Here is a 23,258-nt window from a genome sequence, read left to right as displayed (position 1 = left end):
GCCAAGACGGTAATATTAGTCACATTAAAATGCTGCAGTGATGAGGTGTGGTGTGGAGAACAACTGGGCTGATTTCACGCGTTGGAGAGTAAATTCTGTTATGTTTTGCTGCTCAGTAGTGGTTTGTTTTTGTCTGCTGGGTGTTGCTGTATGGCAGTACTCATTTTCATATCATTGTTCCCATAGTTATTTTGGTCCATAGCATTTTATTTGCATTCATTTTGCAAGATGCAGAAATGTGCCTCTAAACACATTGCACAAGTGTTGAACTGTTGTCTTTGAAATCGATGAGTTGAAGCGATTAGTCAACTAATGATTAGTTGATTGACAGAATCTGCAACTATGTTGTTTCAGTTATTTCCTTTTTTTTTTTTTTTTAAACAAAATGCCAAACATTAGCTGTTTTCCAGCTTCTAAAATGTGAGTAGTTGCTGCTTTTCTTCCTTTTATATAGTTGTAAATTGAATATCTTTGGGTTTTAAGACTGTTGATTGGACAAAACATTTGAAGACGCCAACTTGGGCTTGGAGTAATTGTGATGAGTATTCTTTTTACTTTTCTTGACATTTCATACATTAAACAAATCAATTCATTCAATTCAGTAAGTGGCAGATAAATCATTTGTTGCAGCCATTAAATCTGAAGAAAATAAAAACTCAAAGACTGACAGACTGCAGCTTGCTACTGTAATCAATTACGTCTCTAGAGGTAAAGCTAAAGGTTAAAGGTAAGTGTAAACATGCTGCTATCTAGTTAAGATCGGGATGTATATTCCCTAAGGGCAAGCCCTGGTGTCACTAACAGGAACAAGGTCAGAGGAAGCCTGGTAGCAGTCTGAAATCACAGGGGAAATGTAAAACTCTATTCCCCAAAATGGCTCCCTGACATGACAGCAACATGACAGGAAACAAGCTGATCTCTGCTGACGTATCCTTCAAATTATGTGGAATTATCTGATTTTTTTTTTCTCTCTTTTTTTTTTTAAGGACTGTAACCTTCAAGCTCATTTTTAATTTTCCGTGCAGCGCTCACATTCAGAGCACTGGCAGGTGCGCCCGACTCTAGGGCTACAGCATGCATGGCTGAGCTGCGAAAAAAGCAATGTCCCATGATGATCGGGGACAATCCACTGGTTTGTCAAAACCTGGCAGAATCTCTGGCTCCAGCAATAGCACCTTGTTAGATTGAGGTGCTCAATCAGGGGAGTGCTGGAGTGCCCGGCCAGGTTGAGAGTGGTGATTACCGGGGCACGGCTGTCCAAAGCCAGTGAAATGCTCCACCTCTCCACAGGAGGCCCTCTGACATTCAAGCCTGCATTTTCTGAATCAGTCTTGAGTGATTAGGGCAGCGACAGGCAAAAGGACAGATCAAACAATTATTCCTCCTCACCCTCCTCTCTATCCTTTTGACATGTGGCAGAGCAGCAAGAGTGCAAAATCAGAATTTCTACCATTTTTAATCAGTTCTAATAGAAAAGAATATTGAGGTGGTTTTGTCTATTTTATTTATTTATTCAAAAAATGACTGACTTTTAAAAAAAAATCATGTTGATAGGCATAGAATACACAGATCTTTTGAAGAAAAAGATCCGTTTTTTTTAAAAAATGAATAAAACAAATGAAAAAAAGTATATTCTTTACATGAGCAACACTGTGAAGTGTAAGTAGTGCTTTAAAACTGTTACGCAGAGGCAATACTTTACTAATCCCATGAGGGCTAATAAGCTCATTCAAAGGCTCATTATTAAAACCAGGAATGTACCTCACTGATGCAACGGTGATGCCTGTGTTAATTTCCTGCAGCTTCCAAAAAAAAAAAAAAAAATGTGACTGTGCAGACTAAAAGGAAAACAAGCAGCCCTCATAACAGGTTGTGCTTCCTTCAACATTTTGAATTATATTCACATAATGTTTAACTGCACTGATGTCTCCTTTGTTGTTTGCTGCTGCGTCGTCTGAGCTGCAGGGACGTTCAGCAGTAAAAATTAGTCAGCGTGAACAGGAGAGAGGGAGTACAGTATGTGTCAGAGCACAAGAGGGCAGTGTAAAATCCCTCTGACAGTCATCCATCCGACTAACTTGCCTCCCACCTGAAACAACAGCCATAAAACCTGTTGTAGGCTGCCAATCTTCAGTGGCTGTTTTCTTCCATAAAGCTCAGGCCTGAGATCTGATTACAGAGGGAAAACTGGACCACAGTCTGCTGCAAGAGACGGGGTGACAAGTCTTGTATAACCGTTCAGCAGGGACTCCACTTTGATCTTGGAGGAGAGGGCTTTCCATCTGTGTGAATGTGTTTTCAGACATAATAACAAACAGTATTGGCAAATTAATAAAAGAAGAAGAAGAAGAAGGAAAAAAAGGAGCAGGCACAATCCAGAGGAAAGACTTCCTCATATCACCTCTGCTTTTGCTGACATCATTCTTTGGGAAGATTAGTAAGAAGGTGATTATGGGTAATGAGTTGAAAAATGTAGAATTCAGAGAATGTTCATAGTGTGGCTTCCTGTGAATGATTTTCGCTCTCTGTGGAGCACTCACCTGCAATGGGGGGAGATGAAACGTGAATACTGTGCATCTCGATACTGTTGAAAATAACTTAAACATCCACATTATCTTCTTTCATGACGACTAAATGACTCACAGCAAAGCATTTGGGTGAACTAATCCTGGTAGGAAATGATATGCTGTATAGGTTTAATCACTTTTGATAAAGAAGGAACTATAATCCAGTTTCAGCAGCTATAAAATGTCATCAACAAAAAAGAAAACCTCACCAAATGATAGTGCTGCAAGCAACTAAAGCTGAATCTGAAAAGCGTAAATGTGGTACGCTATCTTTTGTATTTTGAAGTAGCATATATTGTGTCCTATATGCTTATGTGTGTGTGTGAGAGAGATATTGTAGCTCCATTCCAAAGTGTAGTGTTGAAAGGTGGCCTGGTGCTTCAAAGGCTGAGGGATTAGAATTTTTTTATCCCATAATTAATATGACGGAGGAGAGAGCGACGGCACCTAAAAACTGGACAGAGCCGCCAGTATCCTGCTGTGGCCAAAGAGCACCCCACTACCCACAATGCACCACAGGCCAACTCCATCAAAGACACAATACCATGTTCACCCCATGTCTTTATTGAATAGGCTTAAGGCTATCTTTCTCTCTCTTTTTTTTTTTTTCTTTGCGTACAGTGAATTCAAATGTCTGATTTTAAGACCAAAACCAATAAATACAATACACATGTATCTGTTCTAATCAAATTAAAGGCTTCGCTGTCCCATTAGTGCTTTAAATATATTCTGGGGGAATTCCTGACATGTTTTTTTGGACTTTAACCCTTCGCCTTGATTTCCCACCAAGTGGCGCGTGAGGCCTGATCAGCTGCGTTTTCAGTTTCTTAAGATGAAATCTGTTGAAACTTGAACCCAGTCTCTTTTTTTTATCATTATGGCATTTAATAACACATACCGTATGTGCTAACATTGTTTTTAAAAATCCATTTTATAGTTATAACAATATTTCTTTAAATTGAAGAAACCCAAGAAACTGTCTCCCCTCTTTTTATGGCATACACTGTACTGTATATTCTGAATTTGACATTTTATCCTCTACTTATCTCATGCCAGAATACAGGTGAAAGGTTACACAGCTTTCAGAGGGAATGCTGATTTGAAATTGCCAGCAGTTGTTTTGGAGAATTCCCTGGTTGCTTTGAAGTCTGCACCCCACTGAGTGTCCTAACTTTGACACAGAGAGCCATGGCTGCGGCTATTTATACATCTTGTGGGAGAATAGGTTTCCCCCACGTAACAGATTTTTTTTTTTTTTTTACTCCTTTTTTTTCTGAGGCTATCCCAGAAATTCAGCCATGCCACAGAAATGAGCGGAGGAGTTACTGTGACAATCGAAAAAGGACGCACAAAATCGTCTAGTGTTTGCAGATCATACACGCTGTTGTTTTATGTTGTTGTTTTTTGCCGCTGTTGAGGATTGTAGTTGCGACTTCCATATAGCAAAGTACCAGGGTCACAGTCAGAGAGTCCAAACCAATGCATCTCTTACAATTCTCACAGTCTATTGATTCTCCCTCTGAAATTTATGTTGCTTTTCAGCGGGACCCCCTACTGTGGCCCTCACTGCCTCCCCCACAGGAGGGTCACGGTGACACAAGAGTGTTGGGCCAGATGCCGAGTGATCCCCTCCGATGCACCTCCGCTTCCAAAAGCCACATCCATCGCCAGACCTCATTGAAATACCACACACCAGACCTGAATCACCAGCATCGCCCACTCTCCTGCTTGCAGTTTTTTTTTAAATTTATTATTCTATCAACAACACCAAGTGTAAATCTCCGGAGCAAATGCTCAGAGAAAAAAAGATCGGAGAAGAGAGGAGAACTGGGGGATGATGAAGAGGGAGGGTGGGGGGGGGATAGAAAGAAAGAAAAAACACAAGTGCAGAACAAAACAACCCAGCTGGTCCACCTTTGCCACTGGAAGCCAGTGAAGTCACCCTGTGTTTTTGTGAGAGTGCGTGTGAACAAAACGGTCTTTGAAGTTGGGTTACAGCACTGTACTGTGGCATCACTACGGCCACTACTAAGCCCCTGCAAAAATGTGCTGGGCGATTATAGAAAATGCTATAGAATCCAGTCATAAATCAACTAAATTTTCATGCAAATGGCCTCCTCCATGGGGCATTTATGTAGTGTGTGTATAGCAGCATCAATGGCGCATAAAAGGCACATTTTGGCACTTAAAAGAGAAATCATTGAGACATCACAGCCCAAATGCACACAGAACCTTCAAGGTCAAACACTGCGAAATAATAAACCACTGACACACAGAGAGAGACACACACACAAACACACAATTGGGAGGTACAACAAGACCGGAGAGTCGTTAAGGCTTTTATCTTCTGGTTGAAGGAGAAAGATCCACCCGACATCCCAGAGGGTACTGATCAATCACGGCCTGACTGGTTCAAACTGTTTGTGCTGGATTCCACATCTATCACCATCCGATGGAGCTCTGTGTCCAACTACAGCACTGAAGAAAAAAAAAAGAGAGCACTTTCAATTAGGGCATGGCGAAATAGATTCACACCACTTGATTTATAGTGCACGACTAATTACACAAGCCTTTTCTTTGCCTAATGCAGTTGAAGCTGAAACTTACCCTCGTACTTAAGGAGGTTATTGTCTTATGTTAAATGGCAGGCTGTGACATAGGCGAGGCCTGCAAGTTTTCATGTCCTTTAGAAAAGCTCTTGATAATGACATGAAGGATAACAATGGACTGAGCTGCTTTGATGTTTCGAAAGAAAAAGAACACTTGTCATTTCTCACAAGTCGTTTTTTTTTAAAAATATTATTATTTGAAGCATAAATCTATGTTTAGAGCCAAGTGGAAGATGTCAAACAAGCCTACAAACCCTAAATATAAGAGTTAAATACTATTCCCTGTATAATATTAAAATTAACAAACCAGCCTGGAATACTTTCACTTTCAATGATGGCTTCTCTATACCATGCATAAGTGTAGATTATGTCATTTCCTTAAACGTTGTCACTAGCCCATACCTCAGGGGGAAGATAGGGAGCTTAACAATAGGTACAAGCTACAGGCAGAGCACTGGGGCACGCTGAACCTCATGAATATCATTAGCTGTGAGCTGAATTTGTATTACTTTGGGATTACATCTAACCCTGTAACGCAACCTGATTGTGATTGCGAACTGAAAATATGTAATAACATAATCATATGTAAAGCAAATGTAGAAATACAAATCATGTTGTGGCATTAAAACCATCCCAGTTGGTCGGTTCCTGGAGAGAAGGCAGGGAGTCTGGAGTTTCTTTTTTTTCCCCCTCTCTGGAGCATTTATATAGTGTAATTCAGTGCTGTGCTAAAAAAGTGCTAAATACACATGTAAGGTGGAGATACGTTTTTTGTTGCTGACTTTATTGCCTTGCTACAAACAACCTGAAAGCCCCATGTTCCTTAATTTTACAATGAAACGTACCAGATGGCTTTTACAACTTAATTTACCCACTAAGCACACACGTATCCACCTAACATTTCCGTTCTTGCATTTAACACTCTGTAACCGATACAATCTGGAGACAGTTGATCATTTATTTTAATTGAAACATATTCTTCAAATGGAAAGATCTCGTAATGATGGCATTCTTGTGTTTATGCTCAAATAGCAACAAGGAAGTCGGTTCATAACCTGTGACATCCCCTACACCCAAAGACACTGGATCCCACAGTAGCAGAGGTGGCAGAAGCTGGGTGTCAAGTTGGGAATTTAGACACATTTTCCATCACTGAGCCTTAAAGGATTTCACACTCTCACTTAAGACAGTCTACACCTCTCAATAGGTGCTACATCTAAGATGAGAGATTGTACGCAACGTCGTTTTAAAGACAGACTCTCCCCAGTGACGAAATATCAGGATTTCCTTAAGAGCAAGACTTGTTGCACCGCTCTCTTGGCAGTGATTAGGTCTTTAGACACTCAAACATTATGTGATTATTAGTCAATCAATGTTTTACCATTAACAGACAGTGAAAGCATCCCTGACCATTTAATGGCTTGCTTCCCTTTCAAACCACTAAAAAAAACCCATTTGAGGAGGAAAAAAAATCTACATCAAAAGCAGCATTAAGGAGCAATTATATAGTATGCATCTGTCTGAGCCTAAATGACAACTAATCTAAATCACCATATATTTATTGCATTTTTTTTATCCTGTGAGAACAGGGTATAATTACCATTACACATATACAGTAAAACTATGCTTTGACACAAGCCTTAAACCACTAAATACACTTTTTAAAAACAAAACAAAACTGCCGTCTCTTAATGATATCAATGTCATGAGACCTGCCAATCAGAATCCCACAAAAATACTGTCAACATCCAGATGGATCTCTTTAGCTTTACCCGCTTTTTTTTCAATTGCGACTTGCGTTTGTAAGAACATCACTAAGATGCAAAGTTTTGAAAACGGTTTGGATTAAGAACCTGCTCAGACACTGACACGAGGTTCCACTCTGATTGAATTTGAGAGCTGCTGATCAACCCCCAGTTAAGGCCAACTGATCAGGACAGAGGTGTCAGTTCAGAGCTTAGCTGGAGGAGTGAACGCAACACTCCTCCTTAAGCAAGATGAAAGACTGTTCCGCATGATGCGTACCCTCCTTAACACTTTGACGGATGTGATCGACCAACCCCCAAAGACGTGTAGTGACAACAGATGATCTGCTCAGGTAAGCACCATCTTGCTTTTCAAAGTGCTTCACACTGCAACTCATCGTAAGAGGTTGATTTCAAAGTCACTGCTAGTCTGCAGCTCGACAGATTTCCTGCCCATGTGGATATGTGGCGAAGTCACGCATGTCTTGGAGGCACAGGTGATAATAGGGCCTTAATCGCCCTGCTGGTTCTGCTTGTCCCTCTCAATGTCACATATCCGGATGAATGTGGTAAATATCAGCCCATACTTGGAATAATGCCACTTTATCTGGTTTTGTCAGACCAAGGTCTTGGTCACATGAAGTGGGTGAAAGATGAAAGGTGTATATAACATTTGCAATTTTAAAGCCAGTGTACTGCATAATCACCAGGTTAATACTATTTGGATGGTGCAAGTTTGAAACTCTTGGATTAAAAATAAAGCTGAAATGCGAAATGCATATTTTTGCATGCAAGATGTAAAGGCTTTCTAAACGAAAGGCGGCTGCTTTGAGGCTAATTAGCATTTTCGACACAGACAGGTGATCAGAGCAGACAAGTATAGAGATCCACCCTTTGGTCAAAGGGAGTTTTCAGCAGTAATGACATGTGATAGGAAAATAATGACAATGATAACAATACAATTGCTATTTTGTCTAATTTTTTTGCATTTTTGTGCTTTTATACAATATCTCTTAAATCTAAACATCAGTAAAAGCAATTCCCCCAACATGATGGTTTAATGAGGATGGATCTTGGCAGAGGCATGGCGCCCCCATCCCTCTTACCCTCTACCATACTGGCTGTACCTCATCCAGCCATGCCTTACCAGCATCCCCGCTGTTCAATACCGTCTCATTTGTCATGTATCAAACGCAAACTTCAACGTATTGCCCTCACATATGCTGTGGAAGAAGGAGTCTGCTGCAGTGATGCTCTGGCTGCTGTCCAATCCTCAGCTGAATAAACACAAGGGCCATTTGCAGGTTGGCAGACAGCGAGATGTTTGTCTTTCAAGGCAATCCACCTCCCTCCTCTTACTCCAGTTACTCCAGTTGACCCCTTCTCTCCGAAACGCAAAGGTGAAGAGACGCCAAGAGCTTAGAACCGCACAAGTTAGTGTGATTGGCTGCGTAACTTTGGAAGTCCACAGCATTTATGGAGTTTGAAGTGTCAGGACAAGATTCAAAGTTGTGGGAAGAACGATGCAGAAGTGGAGAGAAAAAAGAAAAATGTCGGACTTTAGAGGACATTAAATCAAAGGAAGCAGATCAAATAGGATTAAATAGATGGTTATGAATGATGGTTCACTGTAATAACAAATCAGATCTGCAGACAGAGATTAAAATAAAATCTAAATATTGATACTCATGTTAATTAACCAATTACACATCTATAAAGAATCCTGATATTTGATTATAATCGTATCATCAAAGGCCGTGGTAGCCCCAATCCTGTCTCCTAGAGATTACATTCATATGCTACTAATTTTTTTTTTTTTTTTTCCCAGTTATGTTTTGAGGGAAACGTAATTGCTACCAAGGATGTTGACTTTGGAGACCAGGGTTTGCATCCTGAGTGAGGTTTAGAAAACAAAAGCACTTCAGTTAAGGTTAGGAAAAAGTCATGGTTTTGGTTAAATGTTAATAAAGTGTTTCAGGTCATTGTTGACTTTTTAGTATTTAACCAAGATCATGATCTTTCCTTAACCTTAACCAAGTGCCTAATCATAACCATAAAAGAGCTGAATCCTGCTTTAGTCATTATGAGCGCATATTGTGGGAAACAAAGATGAAATGGAAAATGTTGTCATTGAACATTTTGGATCCTGACTCACCAGATAGATTCATTAAAAACTTTTCCTCATTATTTTGTTTTAAAGTGATCATATTTGTGGTTGCAAATAAACATAATTTCTAGGAGACAAAGTCGGGTCGCCCCCACCACAAACTGCACGCACATACAGTATGTACATACATTTGTGTGTGCTGAGCATAAACTCAATGTTTCACTGATGTGTCCTCTTTGTAAACTCCACCGCATTTCCAACAGCTCGCAGGAAATCTCTGAAAAACATGAACATGGTAAATGCAGCTCAGTCTAACCACCCAGAAAAATGGGCACAAGAAACAACAAATCCTAAAACAAATGCTGCTCTAAAGACACTGTCCTATTGTGTATTCATGACCAGGCTCTTGTCTTTCACTGACACAAAAGCAAGCAGGGTCTGCTGTTTCAGTCAGTTTAAACAAATAACAATGATGCAACAGGAGTGCTTCCAGTGAATGTGAAATGCACTGTTGAATCACCAGTGGAGGCCCCCCAATAGTTTGCCACGCATCACAACAGCCAGGACAGGCTCAATATTAACATTTCCTTTTGACATGTGGCAAAAGGTTTTCTTTAACCCACGGAGGTTGAATGGGAATCAGTGGATAATAAGAAATTAAAAGGTAAAGAGGACACAAGGGAAAGAGCGAGAGAGAAAGCCAAATCCTAGCCCCAGGGCTTAATGTTAGAACACAATGGCCGCCAAGGCAGTAAAGGAGTCGACATTTCTTATTCGCCCCCTCCCTTGGTGCCACCTGCATTACAATTAACCTCATGGCAACCTTGAGGTCTCTGATTAGTGATGGCCTATTGTCTCGATCCCATTAATGCTTGGCCCCCACTCTGCCCTCAGCGCACTCACATCAACAAATCAAACCCAGTTTCCGGCAGGGTCTTTTACTGCAGGGAGCTGGCCTCTAATATGGGACGGCTAACTAAGGGATGGCTACAGAGGGGGCCTGCAGAAAGCTGCTAGAGGTACCTGAGAGGCTGGGTAGCACTGAAACTTGAGTAAAAAGAGTATCCCAACATGTAACAATATTCTTTGTATTGACAGATGCCAAAAGCTGCTATATTCAGTTCCAAAAGTTGCAGGAATCAACAAAAAAGGGAAGAAAAACTGGACTATTAGAGCAGGAAATAGTTGCTTTCCTTTTGACAGCCACACTGACAACTGCGAAATACAAATGTAAAAAAATAAAAACTGACCCAAGCAGCCTAAGCTTTGCACCAATGATACTCAAGAGAAGTGAAAGACAGAAGCGTGAGCGTTGGAAGAATTAAAAGCACGCCAGATGTTGGGAACCCCTCGAGGAATAAACCGACACATTAAACATAATATCACCTCATGCACTGGAGTGCAATCACTGGTTCTCTCCGGGGAGCTGTTACACTATGTGTTGCTGCCACAGTTTAAATCTCAAGAACCAGAAACTAATGCACCGCAGACGGGTTTGGCCCACGCAAAGAGTACACTTGGGAACACAGACAGACTTGGGAGCTCCATGTAGAATGGAAAAACTATGACTTGATTCTTGAACTCAGCATAAATAGAAACAGAGTAGTTTTATCTGATATCACCAGGGAGATAAGCATCAAATCGTTTTATGTATGTATCAACACAGTAGTCAGTAAATCTGCCTTTAAAGTGACTTGCCTCTTTCTTAAATTACACATCTCAGCTTAGGCACCAGGGGACAGATAGGGCCAAATTATTCACACCGCATTAATAATAAGACTCAGAGGCATCAAGTATACTTAAAACAGGTGTGTGAGTTTTAACATGACCATATTATTCTTTCATCAACAAATGCTAATCATCATGAGTTGGCACTCGCTGCAAAACATCATAAATCACATGATCAGAACAACCATTTGTGAGCTGTAATGCACATTTAGAACTTTAAAGATACAATCGATGGACGGAGCTCTTGCAACTAAAAAGAAATAGCTTAGAAGCTGAATGTTACAAGTTTTTGTTGACAGCGATGGGTTGAAAATGGAGAACAAATTACAATAATGTCATCTTTATAATAAATTGTAATTACTGTCATTATTATACTGTAATTATTGTAAATACTGAATGTTTAGTATTCATGTGTGCAGATGAGTTATAATTAGTTGTCCTGAAGTATTAAGCTTAATTTTCATTATAAATTAAGAATCGCTGCACATCGATATGAAGATTTGATCACTGTGAGTTTGTGTGCGTGTGTGTATGTGTTTAATGCTTCATATATCCATTCTGCTAACAAAGCACTGTTCATGCTAAACCTGCAAGGAACATACTGTAGATTTAGTGTGAGAACTGGATCCAAGATGGCAGCCCATTCATTCCAATTAAGTTTTCTCACAGTCTAAGGATAGAGGGTGTCGTATTTTGTGTACATTGTGGAGAAATTTGAGGCAAATTTGTGATTTTGGGCTTTATAAATACAACTGACTTGACTTGCAGCAGATAACTAAATACAACTACCGTCTACTGATATTATACATACGCTCAGTTGTTTGCTGCCTCACTGAAATCCATATTTGCTTGAAAATTTGTGCCACTATTTAGCTTATAACCTTCTTCCAGCTCTTTACAATAAATGCACGGAGCATAACATCATACAGGATAAGTAGGGTAATACTGGCACTAACAATACCGGTTTTGCTATATTATTTTAACACTGATCCTTTAAAAAATAAACTGTTTTGAATCTGTGAAACTTAAAATTGCAGAATGCAACACTGAGAGTGATCCGATTACATTTCTGAAGGAAATGTTCAGCATCTTCGAAAGAAACGACAAACAAGACCAGCAGAGGGAATATAACTATGTGGAGCTTCCCTCTTGTAATTGCTTAGTTTGGATTTTGTCGCTGGAAATTAGCATCAGCTTTCTTGGATCTTCTGCGGGATTCATTTGTTTTATGATGGCACTAATGGCCATTCAAGCTCCACAGCCTGACTCAGGGGGGGTAAAGGGGTCAATTTATTCCAACTTAAAAGAAAATATTGGTGTTTCTGAGCTTTCTGCTCATCTCTATCATTGTTAGCTCAAAGCCACTTAGATTGTTGTTCAATCCGGTGCTGTGTGTCATTAGGAAAGCAATTCAATACCACCATGTACCTACCACTGTTCACATGACCTCATCTTGGTTTGCTGTCAAGGATCCTCAACAATCTGATGGTATGATGTGCCAGAACAGAGATGCGTCATCTTGATTTTTTTTTTTTAAATATAATTGCTTACTGTCAGGCTAATGGCAAAGTCACAGTGAGGAGATGTTAGATTTTATCCTAAATCTTATCCTTTTAGTACGTTTTTCTTCTTCTCACTTCCTTGTCATTTCCTAAAAAACAATACAAATCAATGGAAAACAGTTGTGGATGAAACATAAACAGGAGGATAAATAATAGTTTACTTACATGGACTTAAACAAGCTCCATACAATAAGACAGACTCATTAAGCATTTAATTCAGACTGGCTCAGGTGTGTCTCTCTGTCCAGCTAAGCAATACAACAGTTACACCATTTATGGACTGTCCAGTGTGCAGGGGGTGAAGAAACTTCTGGGGCACACCTGCCAGCTGATTCAACCATTAGACTACACACCACACTGTCTATAGCCCCAGTCCCCCGAGGATGTCCCTCGCCATGCAGGTGCAGAGACGCAGAAGCTGTGATGTATTGCTCTAGATTTTAGCAATTCCTTCCTCGAAAACCTCTTATCGTGTGTGAATGAAACAACTGGATGCATATTTTCTGTGCATTACTGAGAACGCTTGTTTTCATGTTACTGAAAATGGTTCCGGGGTTGTTTTCAACTAGAAAGCATATGTTGGAAGTCAAATGAGGTGATTATAATGGTTTTACAATAGCTTGAAGCATTATTTCATGATTCTGACTTTTGATTCTAACAATGGAAAAATAGTTGGAAAAGTAAGCTTTGAAGAACTTTGCCCTCTCGTCCATTAAATGTGAATATTTGCAAAAAAATGCGAAAACCCCAACACACATCCACACTTTCATTGTGTTGTTAAATACTTTCAATCCTTGTAAAATAGAAAATAATTAATGAAAAATGAAAAAAACTTATTTTTAAACAATATCAGGACCTCTAGAATGTATTTGTTAGCTCACTAGTTCATTCATTCTCACATAAAAACTTTAAAAAGTTAACTAAAAGTCCTTTTGAAGCTTTGTGCGTGAACAGAAATGAGGCAAAAACAGGAGCAGGCCATTTTTATAGCATACAAACGAGTGCTTTTGCTGACTAAAACCCACTCTTGACTCCACTGTCGACTTTCTTCCAGCTTCAAAACATGTTTCCTTCTCCCACTGAAAGCATTCGGAGGCCACAAGGCTGCCACATTTCTGCCACATTGCTGCCACATTGCTGCCACATTGCTTATGTGGCTTCACCCAGCAACCATTATACACCTAACCATACTCCAACCACATCGCTTTAACACTCTGCCAGGGCCGACCCAAAATAACACTCCCATGAAGATTCAGGGAAACGGAAGAAAAAAGTTGTCCTCTTCTCCAAAACATAAAACTGAATACCATGACCAGTTTTAATTCAAAATCTGACTGCAATTACAATTTGAAAGAATCTCATTTCATGTAAAGTCTTGTGTAATCTTTTACCCATATGTGATACAAACAGCAAGGTGGCCTGTGATAAACTGTGGTATGTTTCTGTACTGGAAAAATTTGCCAACATTGAGAATTAAATTTAAAAAACAGATGATAATCTTTTACTCAGCAGTACTAATTTGTCAGGCCTGGAAATGAATACCATAAACATCACATGCAGCTGGAATTTATGGAGGAATATAAATAGAGGGTATTCTATTAATATTCGTAGAGAAATGCTTAGGCTTGGTGTTCCTCTATGAGATTCATCAATGTTGGTAGTTATTGTCCAGACCCCCCACAGTTGTAATTCTTTATCCTTGCCATCTCGGTAAACTGCATTATTTAGTTAAGAAGATGTAATTCTTTTCACTTCACACAATCAGCGAGACTCCAGACCGACCCAAAGCAGCCGCACACGTCCTCTATAAGTGAGTTTGCACATATAATGGCTTACTGTGTTTAAGTTATAGATTTGAAAAAAATACAGATGAAATGACTCCCTTGATCCTACACAAGAAGCGATTAAATTCTGGTTGCACCCAAGAGTCTATTACTATTGCAACGTGTTAATTCTTTAGATGATTGGGTATTTATGTAAATCCTTTGTTTATCATGTATCCATATGGCGAACTACAAAGATATGCGCATTGTTACAATGCCAAACCAGATGTTGACTTATCTGAACTTGACAATTGATCTTTTCTTTAAAAAAAAAAAAAAAAAGCACATGATGCTGCAATGAACTAAAAACATTAGTTGACACAAAAGAAAAGGGTTTAAATACAACAAAAAACAATTTGCATTTGATTTCGTTCAGACGTAAATGATTCATTTAGCACTTTGAGAAGCTATTACACACTGCTGCACTGTTTGCTGGTGTTTCAGCAGCTTGATTTCACGCACATCATCTCAGCAATTCAGAGCGGTTTATTTATCCGATCCCGTAAACAAAATAATCATTAACCAGCAGTGCAAGGAAAGCGTTTTGTCTTGGTATAATATGATACCAGGTGAGGCTGCGTGTCTTGACAGGTCGCCATTTTCGGGCCACTAATTTGGTCTCTTTGTGGCAGAAGCAACTCCCAGCACAGCAGCAGGACAATTATATCCAGGTGCAAGGATTTGATTCAACAAATTCTAGGTGGATCATTCCAGCTTGCTCCAGGCCCCCCCCCCTTTGCAGCGTTGTCTCTCTTCTGGGCCAGCTTGGAACAGATGCCCTTGAAAAATCTACAGCCCTCACATGTGACTGAGGACCTTGACAAAAAGCTGAAGCACTTCCAGAAACTTGAAAGTCATGAACCATGTTGTATATTATAATAATTGGAATGGCAGCAACTGGAAACATTCCCCTGAATATTCCAGAAGATAATGGGACATGCTAATGAGTGTGGAATCACGCCAATCAAAAAAAAAAAAAAAATTAGAGAAGAGAAAGAGAGTGGGGTGGAGTTTGGTGGGAAGGTGCCCAAAAGGAAAAAAAAAAGAAGAAGTAGAGCGTACGGGGTGGGCTGTATGCGTATGTGATATATGTGTGCTCTGTCTTCTTGGAACAGCAGCACTGTTGAGTGTGGAATAGTACTGTACAGTCCGCCTGTCAAAACTGTTGATGCACATTTGGGGCGAAAAAAAAGGATTTGGGAGCTAGCACCTGGCAGACTGAAGCATTTCATGCTATGCTGCTATGCCAAAGCACTCATGCAATGCCATGCTAAACTCAGAGCTTATTCTTCTCTCTGGTCGCCACACAGAAAACATTACAGAAGGCCCTTTTGGTAGTATGACTGTAAAAACTGAACTTTGAGGGAATGTTGTTGTTGTTGTATCTAAATCAGGAGGGGTTTTGGTCTATTTTAGATTCATTTTAATATATTGGTATGTTAATGGAGTTCTGAATGGAAATTTACAACCAACTGTGTCAGTTTTGCCCAATGGGAGCGAATTATGTAAAATTTAACAAGGCCATCTGTAACTGCTTTAACATTTATTGATGTACATTAAATCTTAAAGCATAATTCCCTTTGAATGATAATTATTATGTTAGGAAGAGCTTATGGTGCAGTGACTTATTAAAAATGCTGGACTGCATCTTCGCTGTAAAGCGAACTCTGTCATCAGTGACACACTACATCTCAATCCTGTGGACAGCTGATTGGATTTACTCAAAACTTGGGCTGGAGAAAGTCTCATGCTGAGAGTAAAATTGACTTAGGCCTGTATTCAGAGAGAAAGATGAAGGGCATCCAGTCTTATCATTCTCCATCCCATGTCTCCCTGCAGCCCCAATACTTTCCATGTGTTACTCCGGTATGTGCCTGAGAATTTTCTACATGTGATGTCAACATCAAGCCAGGACCCAAAGTCAAAGGAGGTACAAGGGGCTGAATCAGAAGTGCTGCCAACATTTTATGGCTTTGGAATCCATGTTCAGATTGTTCAGTGGATGAAAGATCACTTTAAGAGATAGATGCCAGAAAGCGAGTGGAAATGGTACAAATAGAGATGTAGCTTAATGTTTGTGTGACAATGTAGGCTAAGATTGGCAAGATTCGGGAAAAGTCTAACACCTTTTGCTCGTAATATTAATGACATTTGACTATAAAACTGATTATAATAGCCAAAACCACGTATTTGAAAAGTCCCAGTTTGCTTGTAATTTGCACAGGCAAACATCTGAGCAATATAGAAAGTCCTTTGCGACTACAACACCACCTCAGTGTTTAAATGCAATTATTTTCTTAATGCATTATGATACAAATTCATAAAGTAACCCGATTCATGGCTCCAGATGGCAAAGACGATGAGTATCTTGCATGTTACATTTGAATTTTATTTGATAAACCTTAACAACATTTCTATAACTGTAATGTATAAAAATGCAGACAGTGTAACCAGGGGGCTGTGTGTAATTTCATTCCCACTGCATCCTCACCGGGGTGCTGGTTCTCAGACTTCAGCCAGAAGACAAGCCTTTATTTGATTTAGGCAACTCCCCCCTCTCATGTGCCTCCTCTGCTCATGAAATGTCCCAGTATGGAATGTCTGCATTATTACACTGCTGACAGAGATTGATGCTTCTCCAAACCATCTGCACATGCAACAATCCTCAACTTGAATGAACTTAATTGCAGGGGGAGAAAAAAAAAAAAAAACTTTTAGGAGTTGGAAAATACAAGGCATGATAGTTTTAACTTTGGATGTTTCAGTTTGAGGGGAACATATGTTTGGAAGGAAAGAAAAAAAAGTTTTGTAATGAATGTTTGGAATTTTAGCCAAACTCCATCAACGAAAGTGTCACAAATGAGTGATTTAATGTAACGCCGCACGTGGCCATGAGGTTGGGTTGGGTTGTAGCAGAAGCAGAATAAAGCCACTGAGTGATGTAACTTTGAAATTACTTATGAGTCAATGACATATCATCAGTCATTCAAATCTATGCCTCCCAAAATAGGCATGCAAATAACCCTAAACGGTCCTTTGCAGCGTTCATATATCTTATTCCACAATGTTTATTTAAAAAAAATACACTCAATTTGTCATTTGTGAGTCAAAGGTGACGTTATAAGAGGAACACTTGGTCAAAAACAGTCTCGAATGTGAACTTGAAATCTTAGATATTTTTTTAGACAATGGTGCTACTTTTGGCATCCTCTATATATATATATGAATACAATGCTTGTAATTCACATAAGCAGGTGTGAGATATGTGGTCTACTCTTAAAGGCTCAGAGAACAAGGGGTTGCAGTGTACTCGTGCAAAGAATCAGTGGGATCAAGTGTTGGAACCTTTACAGTACGTCACCGTCTTGTTTAACAAGTCCAGGGATCAAAACACTAATCCCTCCACTCTCCCTTTGGTTATAATTAACTCGCAGTGCTTGATGCTGACACTATTTTAAAGATGTGTTTCTATGGACTCTAATCCTGATTCAATCTTGCCATCTGTGTAAAAGAGAGAAAAAAAAAAAGAAGAGGCTTTTTGTGTTCACTCTCCCTTTATTTCATATTGTATCTTGTATTATCAGTTCAATACCTAATATCACAGGGTGTTATGACTTGACTAGATTACCAAAACAGTAGAGAAAAAAAGCTTCTCTGATCTTCAGATGTTCAGATTAAATTCATGACGTGTTGGCAGGTGAAATGTTTAGATTCAAAAGAACTGATAAGATTGTTTGACTGGAACCAGCAAATAATTTGTTTATTTAACATGAAACCCAAATTATTCCAAACTTAAATGAAGCCTCCCAAAAACATTTACATTTTATGTTTTACTGTGTTTTTTAAAACAGGCGATCATTTTCAGATTTAAGAAAAAAAAAAGAATTCTCAACCATATAAATCAAAACATAAACAAGCCAGCGGTGCAGCGCAGAGCTTGAACAGTGTGAGTCAATTACAGATTGAGGTTTTAAGCATAAACCAATTATTTCTGAAAGGAAAATACAAACAACTGAGGACAGATTTTTAAAAAAAATAATAAAATGTTAAAAAATGATTTGCAGAAATAGCTGCTTTCAAACAATCATTCTACTCGCCATTAGATAGCCACATGCCGCCATTTATCTGCTTAGTGACGGCGGCTGCAGTTTGCTGTGAAGCGATGACAGATGGATACTTACGTCGCGTAAGTTTGGAAACAACCTTTAGCGAGAAGTTCAGCTGGATGCTCTTTCTAAGGACTTATCAACACTTGTCCATTAGACACAAACCACTGCTGCGCGTGGCTTTATACCAAATAGCTGAGTGTGGATCCAGTGCAGGGAGCTGTCATATGTTTAAAAGAAAAAATAAAACAAGTGGCTGCAGACAAGTCATGTGACAAATAGGACACTTAAAACACTGGTGTTGATATTTGTTTTGCTACGAGTAAACATGACTGATTATTTGCAGTAGATTGGAGCAGTAATTATATATTTAATATGTCATATGTAATAGATATAATAACAATAATAGTGGTCTTGCTATTATCCATCCGTCTTGGATGGTTGCAGGGAAAAGCAGAGTTTCAACATTTAATGCTAAGTTGCAAAAGCTGATGACAAGTTCCCAGTATGCTGTTTAAAACCACCACTGCAATATAACTTGTGCAATGTGAACATTGTTGTTCAGATGTGGGTTTGCATTCAGTTGTTGCTGCCTTCCTCTGTGCTCCACAAACACAAACTCCAACGCACAAACTTTCATCTAGATTTCAGTCTTCATTCCTATAATTTTTTTGCCAAGTTTAGATGTTCTGAATCAGATAAATCCTTGCTGTTTGTTCCGAACTTGATCTTCTGGATAGACTTGACATTTTATGAGAGCTAACATTTTATTTGCCCTTTCGAACACAGTGTTTGTTTTTTTTTCCTTTTACCAGACTTCAATAATTTCTACATGGATTGCTCCACCGCTACAAGTAACCATGTCATATAAGCATCTTATAATGAATTTGAGCTCATGATTACATTTGGAAACAGATAAATGATATTCAAGTGAAATCCATAATATAAAACACATGATTAATCAAATACAAACACAGTCCAATACTTTCTAACTTGAAGTAACACATTCTGTGATAAAAGTCTTTATTCATGCAATATTATTCAGACACAGTCAACGAAGTGTTTCCATATGCAGACATCACATATGTCACGTCTCCTCCCACACAATGACCTCACCTCAATACAAGACATAATCTCCTGACATGGGAAGCATTGAAATAAGCCCTCGTCATTTGTTGTTGTCATTAATTTTAAAATCCCCCCGAACACAGACTATGTCACGCTGTGTGAGCAACAATGACACGACAAATACAGGTGCTGCTTAAATGCAGTCATTAAAATGTATTTTAGTTTAGGATGTTTATTTTTTCATTAAACAAACATTAAAATCTTGGCATTTTAATAATAACTATTTCAATACATTTTCCGCCAAAAAGTGGCAGCGTGAGGCTTTGGCCACAGTTTCCCCACAATTTCCCGTCGCAGGTGGAAACACCAATTAGTGATTAATTGAAGGTGGCGGAAAAATAATAAACAGCAAACACCTGGACCAAGCAAATTTGGGCCAATCATTATCAATCAAGCCATGAGTGAGCAACGGGCAATTGGAATTAATGGGACATACACGGCTTATAATGTAGGAAGCGCATGGCATTTCATTTTGAAAATTATTATTAGCAAACAAATTGACTTAGCACAGTTGCAACCGTCAAACGGTTGGTCACTCAGTTAGAAGAGATGGATGGATTTCTTGCTTGCCAACATGTTTACCTAATGTGACCAAATTGCACTGATACAAAATGATCCCTTATACCTTGGGTCATCAAAATGTAAGAACACAGAAAACAATCAAGATGTGCAGCTGATTATTTAACTAGGCTGTGTTTTTATTTATTATTTGACATTTTACAAAATAGCCCTTTAACTCAATCTCAAACACATTTTTTCAGATCCATAATTGCAAAACAATGAAATGGAAAAGGTTAAAATAATGAAATATTAACTTAATCTGTGAAGATTCTTCTGTAATAGTGAGGATCATGTTTTGGAGCACAACCCATGTCTTACATTTTACATTTTCCCACGCTAAAGAATTTCAGCAGTTTGATTATTTCTTCACTCAAAACCGCTGGTATGTCTTCAATATTGCTGGAGAGGTGCTTTCACACGGTTTCTTCACATCCCTGTCAAAGGAGCACAGAGGTCACCGCAGCTTCTGGAAGCGACGTGACCCTGTTACATCGCAGATTTTCATCTATTCTCACCTAATCCACGTCATATCACTCAGTTAACTCTGATAAGAAGAAGTATCAAAGTCACTGACGTAAAAATCAAACAGTGTGATACTTACAGGAGCCAGCTGCCGCACACAGGTTGAACCATGTGTTATACATCGGGGATTTGTTGAGCAGGATTCGGTACATCTCACTTAGCTGATCATAATTTATCATCTTTTATTAAGTACAATATGGCATTTGATTGAATAATTGAATAATCAAGCACAATATTTCATTTTGACAGTCCTGTATAAGCTAATGCTGACATACAGTTGTGCCAAATGAAGTTCTCTGCAGGCTCAATTTAAGATTTCTTTATTTTTTTGTTTCCTTTTGTCTGATCATATTTTTCATTGCATGTTGCCAGTTTGTCTCTATAATGACTTGTATTCCTTCACAGATAATGTACATGTAGACTCCCAGATCTATCCTCTGGCAACATTAGGTAGCTAATATCCTTTGCCTGCTAGAGTTCAACACTTAGTGCACAGTCATACAAACACACACACACACATACTGAACCACCCACGTGCACAGACAGACCCACAGACACATTCAGCTTCCAGGTCTTTCTTGGCTCCCATCACCAGTCAAGTTGCATTTCCACCTGTGTCCTGCTGATGCAGCTGGTGAAAAAATATCCCATGCCAAGCGCACTGGTATGATGATACCTTAGCACATACCACATTTTGTTTGCCAATTTTTTTTATTTTTTTTTTACTTTTAATCACTCTCTTTCTGTGATGCCAGTATAATTATAAATGAATGCACTGCAGAGAGGTGGAATGTATCAGGTATGATTAAAGCGTTGCATTAGTCGGTAGTTTTCAACAGGCTGCTGCTGATTCGCTTCTCTTGTTAAAATGTGTTGTTGATACCTACTGTACTGCACTGCTGACTACATTGTGTTAGAATGGCTCGAAAGTCTTTGATAAGGTTAGTGAGAATGTGCAATGATGTCAGAAACACTTCAGTAATAAGCAATAGAGAATATGTGCAGATGTGCACACTTTCTCAACACACACGGCCACAGCGTGCACTGGACTCTAATGATGGATGTATTTCCATTATCAGAATGAAACTGAACAACAGTGAGCCAGAACAATTACAAAAGCGCCAAATGTTTGCAGGGAGAAAAAAAAAAGTGTGGATATTAACATAGCAAAAAATGAAAATGGCTGCAATTGTGCATGCACAAGCCAGCTAACCAGTGGGATTGTGATTCCAGCTTGTTTCGTTGCACACGTTTTTTTTTTTGTCTGGAATGATTTACTCATGAGGAAAGAACAGAAATGTAATATCATTGCTATTTAAAATATCTTCATTTAAAACAACAGGCAAGCAGAGCAACCTGTATTTACTGCCTCTTGTCTCTGAAAAATATTTGAAGGTTGTGAGCAGCAGCTCAACAGGAACACAACTATGAATTTTAGGCAACCAAAAGATAAAGTGGTTGTGCAGAGGCTGGTGAGTTTAGTAGATTTTCTTACAGTTTTCTTTTTTGAATACGTATAAACACTGCTATTCAATCGCTTGTGTGGGTTGAGCTCTGGATAGAGTTGAAGAATTTCTTTTTTATGTTTTTGTCACACTTTATGGCTTTGATTTGCAACTCCAGCCGTTTTTACTTTTTAGCTGCATTGAGACTTTCAAGACAAGTGCTGTAAATCATAAACTCTAGCCTAAACCATAACTCATCATGAGCACAAGCTAATGAATTGAAGAAAAAAAAAAAATCTCATATTAGAAGATAGATCTGATGATATAGGTTGATTTTTTAGAAAAAGTTTTACTCAGAAACTCATTTGTTTCTGTAGAATACAGTAATGACTGAGGACATAGGCGTGTCCAAATTGTAAAACATAATTTCAGTCTGCAACTAATTTAGTTAGTTGGGACTCTGCTAAATTCCAGAGAATACAAAAGAGCATGCAACAAGATGAAAACCCAACATCTGTTTGCATCAGGCTTAGTGTCACTAAAAACAATGAAAACCTTTAAGTTCATGTGGTTACAACCATGTTTTCCTCCAGGCCACCTTATGAAGCACGAAAACAATGTGAATGTGGAATGGAGCAGTAGAAATCTGCCAGTGACGATCTTTGGCTGGACATCCTCATTGCAAAATAACAAAGTCATTATCAGAGTCATCAGACAAACAGATGTCGACAAGCTGCTCTGCGAGCGAGAAGACCTCTCCATCGAACAGTACATTAACGCACCATATGCATGGCTTTTTACTATGTGGAATCAAAGTCAGTCAGGACGATGGATTTATTAAATCAGCTTTTGGTTTATAACTTTTTAATAAATCAGCTTCACTCACAGGGTCCTAATGTAAACAAAAGGCTACAGGCACATCAGCAAAAATGAGAAAACGCAGGACTGAAAACTGCCATCACCTCCAATATGATTGACAACTCTCCTAATACACCAACAACTACACTAACAATCACTAATTCTGTTTCTAATGCTGTTTTCTAAACAAATGAGGGAAATCATTCTATATTTTATATTTCAAGGAAAACAGAAAATGCTTGTATTTCATCAGTAAGTCAAATTCAGGACACTGGAAGTGTAGGTGAATAAACCTGTGTGTGTAAATACATATTTAAAAAAACAAAACAAAACACACAGATTGGTCCTTTAACGGATTGGGTGCATTGGATGACGGTTGCAAAGGGGTTAAATTAGGGGGATTTCCTGGATTTGACTCACTAAGCAACTCCCGCCCTATTGCCATTGAGCAAGGCACGTCACCACCATAACAACACAATAACTAAGCGAACACTAAG

General features: G+C 38.9%; 1 protein-coding gene across 7 annotated transcripts in view; it reads left to right on the top strand.

The window, feature by feature from the left end:
- The window catches only part of zic4 (zic family member 4), a 110,402-nt gene that overhangs the window by 71,101 nt on the left and 16,043 nt on the right, over positions 1–23,258 (top strand). For 2 of the 7 annotated variants that reach the window (XR_006093046.1, XR_006093047.1), the window contains exon 2: positions 15,981–16,071. The exons of 4 other annotated variants lie outside the window; for them this stretch is intronic. The gene's annotated coding sequence lies outside the window, so the exon portion shown is untranslated. Of the gene's footprint in view, positions 1–4,109; positions 5,182–15,980; positions 16,072–23,258 lie in introns of those variants that run through there. One more of the 7 variants, XR_006093043.1, reaches the window with a different exon arrangement.

Source organism: Thunnus maccoyii, chromosome 21, assembly GCF_910596095.1.
Source record: "Thunnus maccoyii chromosome 21, fThuMac1.1, whole genome shotgun sequence".
Classification (NCBI taxonomy): Eukaryota; Metazoa; Chordata; class Actinopteri; order Scombriformes; family Scombridae; genus Thunnus; species Thunnus maccoyii.
This window is presented reverse-complemented; position numbering and strand designations above follow the sequence as displayed.